General features: G+C 37.6%; 1 long non-coding RNA gene across 1 annotated transcript; it reads right to left on the bottom strand.

Annotated features, from left to right (window-relative positions):
* Positions 1 to 3,767: 3,767 nt before the first annotated feature.
* LOC149690159 (uncharacterized) lies at positions 3,768 to 5,443 on the bottom strand. The gene is made up of 2 exons (XR_016383637.1): positions 4,568 to 5,443; positions 3,768 to 4,507 (listed from the first exon to the last, which is right to left on the bottom strand). It is a non-coding gene; the product is annotated as an uncharacterized LOC149690159 (long non-coding RNA).
* Positions 5,444 to 6,346: the final 903 nt, after the last annotated feature.

Below are 6,346 nucleotides of genomic sequence, written 5' to 3'. Positions count from 1 at the left end.
ACGTTCACGCGCGCCCAGACTACTCTGTTCTCCATTCCTACTTCTTAAATTACATCTATCCCTGATGTAATGTATTGTTTCCTAAAATAGTTTCTCAACCATCTAGTATACGAGTTGTAATAGACGTCGAGTGAAGAACGACTCGCAATATAGAACCATATAACCTTTAAGATTACGAACTACATTCGCGTTAGTTTCATTAACACACTGTTAGCAGTTTCCAATATTAACCCGCTTACCGGATAACCACCTTCCCCTACGTCCGGCCTTCATTCACTTGTGGAACGTGTATCATCTCTCGAAATAGATCTAATACAGCCGGATCTTGTATGGGTGGTTTCATATCGTCCTTTCCCCTTTGCCCCGGGTTCAGTTCGCTATACGTACAGTTGCGTGTCGTTAAATCCCTGCCGGATTTGTTCCTTGTAAGGAGACTAATCACGAGAATGCCACGAGGATTTCCACCCCAAATCGAAGACAGATACTCATAAACCTCAAAAGATGGTCCCAAGAGAGACAGAGAGAGACTAGCTTTATCCTGACTGAACCGTACGAGGAGCTAGAAGGGTTTGAGTAGGGAAGCGTCATCACGTCGCACGAAACCCGCGGAGCGAAAGATCCTTTTCCGTATATGTCCTGTTCCTGTAACTATTCGACTTATAGAACTGGTAGATGATAAGATGAAGTAAAGAACAAATAGGTCATAACTTTAGTGTAAATACATGGACGGTATGTTGCGAAAACCTTAAAAAAATGGCGTTCATTAAGGAATATTTTGGTTGGCTTATTGCATTCCCGAAGTGAAAGCTTATTAAATTTCACCATTTACAATTTGGTCAAAAATTTCGCGACTTCTGCAGTGATTTCACGATTTGCTAACATTCTCCTTCAAGAATTTTGAAATCTTAAAGAATTTCTGTGATTTTTCTTTTTTATTTCAGATTTTCTCGGTGATTTCGCGATGTCGTGAAAATGCAGAGCCCCTCGGTTTATCTAATTTTAAGGCGTAGAGGTGAACAATGCTATATCTGTTATTAGAATTATTTGATAGACAGCAAATAATTCCACTTATAAACGTGAGTTAAACTTGAGTATTTCACAAGCGAAGCAATAGCAAAACGTTTCTTCATTATTACAAAGGTGCTTCATTATTTTTCATGGGAGCGTGCATTGTGAATCTTCTACCCTCACTAAGAAAATATTTTAGGGTAGATGAACGAATGCAGTCGCGGAAATAACTCTGTGCTGCGATACCCATCTAATTTTTCATGCTATTCGGACTCTTGGGATATGACAAAGGCTCTTATTTGTGTGTCTTTAACTTTCAAAAGTTGTCACATTACAGTTAATTTTCTATCAGTCGTTATATAATTAGATGATGACTGCTATTGTAATCAAAGGCGTCTTGCTAAATTTAAGTTGCACACAAAGTGCTTGTCTATAGTATACTTATTTCTTTCGACGACAATTTTCAGAAAAAAATACTGATCTTATCTCTTCCACTTAGTACTAATTACAATCTAAAGAATCATTTCAGTCTGACTTATTTTAAGAATATTAAACTTTTTATGCGGAAAATATGAAATCATTAAGGTATAACGTTTATCATAATTAAGGAAAGCTACTTTAATATTGTAAATGGGCATCCTGCAATACAGAGTTCGGGTAGTCTTCATCAAACTTTGAATATCGTGAGCGTGCAGTGATTTTAATTCAACGATCCCTCCTATATTGAAATAGGAAGCTTCCGCTTATAAAAGTAGCTGATTGCGGAACAAACATAAACTGTCCAGTTACCGCTATTTGACACTTAAGTACCCCGGTATATCGCTGATATCCACGGAGCGAATTTGAGAGAGGAGTCCCCAAAGGTTCGTACAAATTCAGGAAGAGAGAGATGACAGCTGCGAAGCTATTGGAGTCTATTTCCAGCTCCGTTCCGCGTGAGAGATCTCGAGCAAACCCGAAAACCCCGAACGAAAAAAAACTGTGTCCATCCTCGCCATTCCTGAGACGTACTAGTCTTTCTGGATGTCCAGAGATCGCGTCTACCTTACAAGTATAGTATGACCACAAAGGCACGACGAATGGAACTGAAATAATATAGCTAGCTGTAAACCATTAAAGGACAGTCCTATGAAAATCCCATAAACCTTTTGTGCCCAAACTCGAGAAATATAGTCAACAAACAAGATGGCCCCGGCCATATGACGTTTTGCCTGGGCTAGCTAAATTTATTGTAAGGTGACCCCGGCCTATATACTTTACGGTTATTTTTTTTTCTTCTAAATATAAAATATCATTCCAATTATGAATAAAAATAATCTAGCTTGATCTTGGGTTATAGATTTATGAAACAAGTAAATAACCAACTTCTGTCCTATGAACTGGAACAATTTTGTTGCAAACCTAATATTTGTGGGATAATTGATGAGTTTGGGCAGTAAAATTATTTTATTGGTTGCACGCTTATAGCAATATGCAACAAGCACTTAGAATTAGCCCCGAGTCATGTTGCCTTGAAACTTGCCGCGATAGAATTGAAGTAATTTGCATAAGCCCTAAAGAACAACGCTAGACGTGACACGGAAACGGATGGTGGAGATAAAGAACAGAGAAAATCGTACTGAATAGAAGGCAGGCCCGATAGATATTACCGCCCAAAACAACCTCATTCCTTTTTGTTTATGACGTACTGAGCGTTAATTAATCAGAGAAGCCGGAAACGAAAAAACTTACAAAAATCTCATAATATTTGTGCCAAGAAAGTTAATTTAAAAACAATTTTATATATCTTAATTTAGTATAAAACAATTTTAGAACTAAAAATGGGGTAGAAGGGACGCCCAATCTGCCAGCCAGGGTCGGACCAACACTTTTCCGAACCTCTAAAACGCGCGAAAGTAAAAACTTTGTAAGGAAATAATTTATAATTAAAAATGTGGTTGAAGGGACGCTCAGCCTGCCAGCCAGGGTCGGACCAATACTTTTCCGAACCTCTAAAACTCGCGAAAGTAAAAACTTTGAGAGGAAATTTTTTCTCACGCCTACAAGATTGGCAACTCCCTATCTTCGACGGCAGCTTATTCTATATAAAATTTGTTCTAGCTTTGGTTCTCAGCACGAGCAAACCCTGGTTCCTATACTGGAGTGATTTTGCGGTAATCTATAACCTAGTTTTAAGCGTGCTGACAACACACGAAAGAAATATTTCGAGACAAAAGACGAAAAAAAATACTGATATTTAGGATTTAAAATCTCGACGTTTTAAATCCTGTAAATCAGTAATTGCATTGTCTGTTGTCTGCACGCACAAACCTACGTTAGTGATCATAATTTAGCCGCTCCAACATAGAAATCTGGGTTTGCGCGTGCTGACAACCAACGCTGGAAAAGATTATATATCAAATAAGCTGCCGTCGGAGATAGGGAGTTACCTATCCTCTAAGCGTGAAAACAAATATCCTCACGCACATCACTGCCTTGAATGTACAACAGAAGCGTTTTTTATGTGACGTTTTGAATTTGCGATTAGTAACCGTTAGATGGCTCATTTCTGGGGCAAATTTTTGCGATGACGAAAGTAAATTCGCACTGCGCAGTCTCGCATGACGTCACGTCCTTCACTTATGTCGGACCAGGGTGGGAAATATGGATTTTTTTTAAACTGGACTAAATTACCCATTGAGTTGAGAAAATTACCACTAGAGTGGCCTTTCATCCCAAATTCCCTGACTTTTCCAGGTTTTCCCTGACCTTTTCCTGAGATTTTCCCTGACCTTTTAGGCCGAAAGTGTAAATGTTTACAGCACGTTTTAAGTGCTTATAATTAAATAAAGTCTCTACATTTAAGTTTTCCAATGTATTTTTCACACCAAAATGATTAAGAAACATTTTCGCCAAAATGATTAAGAAAAATTTTAACTATAAATAACAGTCTGAGAGATTTCTTTAGAGAGCATTAACTTTACAAAAACAATTCTAGACATTTTTTAGGATTGCTCTCGAGTTTTCTGTGTTAAGAGAGGATGAGAAGAAATTTTCATTACTCTTTCAATAAAGACTTATCCCCAGAAATTTTACCTACTAAAATAAAATTCCCTGACTTTTCCCTGACTTTGCTGAAATTTTTCAAATTCCCTGACTTTTCCCTGACCTTTTTGGCCCATTTTCAAATTCCCTGACTTTTTCAGGTTCTCCCTGACCCGTGGCAACCCTGATTTATCATTGGGGTTTGGAGTGGTGCATTTGTCGGTCGTAGTTTCCTCGGTAGTTTGTTGAACAGCATCAATCCCCAATCTTTCAGCTAGAATTTCTGCGTCTGCTGGTCCATTTATTTCAGCTGTTTCACTTGCATGCAAAGTTGGAGATTGTGAGAGCTGATTTCTTTTTTTCAGTCTTTCCAATCTCCCATTAGCCTTGAACTATTGTTGATCATGTTTCCTTAACGGGAGTTTTTTGGAAGGAACAGCCAAAGGTCCAAGTCTGGGAGGGTAACTTAACTTATCTACAATAATAACTCTTATTATAATTGGTTTTAAATTAATATTGTACGCTTAAAACATACCTGACTGTTCATATTTCGGTTGAGGGCGGTAATCCTCTTTAAAGTGAAGGGAGCAGACAACCATGGACTTGGTGCGTGGTTTACCCATTTTTAAAGCTATATCCCATTGTTTCGACAATTTAACGTCGCGCGGAAATTGGTGAAAGCGGACACCACTCATTATTTATACACCCATACACGCTGCAGTATTTAACCATTGTTTAATTACGTTTAAATAAACAGCAAATCTGACAAAAACTAGCCAAATTATCGTTGAGCAGATAGTTGAGTTGTTGATTTAATTTTATAATTATCTTTGAGCAATTCAATTTAATTAACTTTAATTAAACCATGAGTATGTTGATTGCGTTTGTCATTAATGGTATCGCCGGAATCAAGTTACATTTAAACACCTGATTAAACTAATCATCGATCATCCACCTTGCAATAGGCAGACAACAAACTAGACGGAGTTCGCAAACTTCGCAGTCTATTTATGACATCTCATGTTGCCCTCTATTGAATCTCTCAACAACTATCGTTAAATTTATTACTTAAATAATATAATTTTTTTTAAATATAATAATCATATTAGCTAATTATAATTATTTAACTTTAAATGAGTATGTTTCATTGATTTAAATCGCATTGCTAAAAATTATTGGCGGGCGCTAGGCAGTCATTCTCTCTACTCTCTCTCCTCTCCCACTTACAAAATCCAGCCGCAGCTGGTTGCCGCGCGTCGGGAAGGGGAGGGTGGGTGGGGATCCACAAACTTCTACCTCTCTCTACTCTACAGTCTAACTTAACTCGGGTTTTGTACTAAGCAAGCGTGGCTTCGTGGTAACGCGCTCGCTCGGGCGTCTTCACTGACGTCTCGTATGGATTGGGACATGGCAGGTTCGAGGCCCGGCGCCGACGGGAAAAAATAATTTCAATTGAAATTAAATACGTTACGCCACCTATGAGGTGTAACGTGAACTACGGGTGAATTTCGAGTTGAAAATTCGCGGGAAAATTTAAAATTCGAAATATTCATTTATGACAAAATTCATCAGGTCACAACATTTCCAGTCACAACATATCCAGCCAGCCGTCCAGCCAACAGAGATCGGAACAATACGTTTGCACTCTAAAGAGTGGCAAAACGTAAAAAGGGGTTTTTCTTTTTAGAGAGAATTCACTACGTAGGAAACTGAAGATTAAACTAATGTTACCGTTTCTGTACAGAAATTTATGTAGAATCTGATTTGCGCTATCTTTAGAGGTTTTTAGAAAATGGGGCTCTGCATTTTTATGTATATTAATGCGTGTGGAAAACATCTTGAGAAATAAATGTACGAGCGAATATATTAAAGTTGGAAAAACAAAATGGTGAAAATATTATGTTTTTTGACAGATTTCAAAACATTGCACTTCATTAATGCTTATTTCACTAAAGCAGCATAGATTTAGCTAGGTTTAAACGTATATTTTTCAGGAAAGCCCAGATGTGAACACGTAAATATTTTGACACACCACGCATTATGAATCTCTACACCCTTATTCAAACTGCATTTTTGATATTTTATGTTTCGTTTTTGTCATATAATACATTATTCCGACTCAAATATTTTCACTCAACGCTTGTATCTTATTCGGAATTCATATTTCATCAGTCATCCTAAAAGTTCTTTACACTAGATTGTCATTGCATACTTAAGCCTCTATGCTAACATGGATGTGAATGAAATCCCAACTAGGTCAAAAAGCGGACTACCAAATTTGCATTTGCAATCGCGGATGTAAATCGAGACGGAA

The sequence above is a fragment of the Phalangium opilio genome, unplaced genomic scaffold, assembly GCF_054372755.1.
Source record: "Phalangium opilio isolate 3A_F unplaced genomic scaffold, DU_Popi_V2 ptg000031l_1, whole genome shotgun sequence".
In the NCBI taxonomy this organism is placed as follows: domain Eukaryota; kingdom Metazoa; phylum Arthropoda; class Arachnida; order Opiliones; family Phalangiidae; genus Phalangium; species Phalangium opilio.
This window is presented reverse-complemented; position numbering and strand designations above follow the sequence as displayed.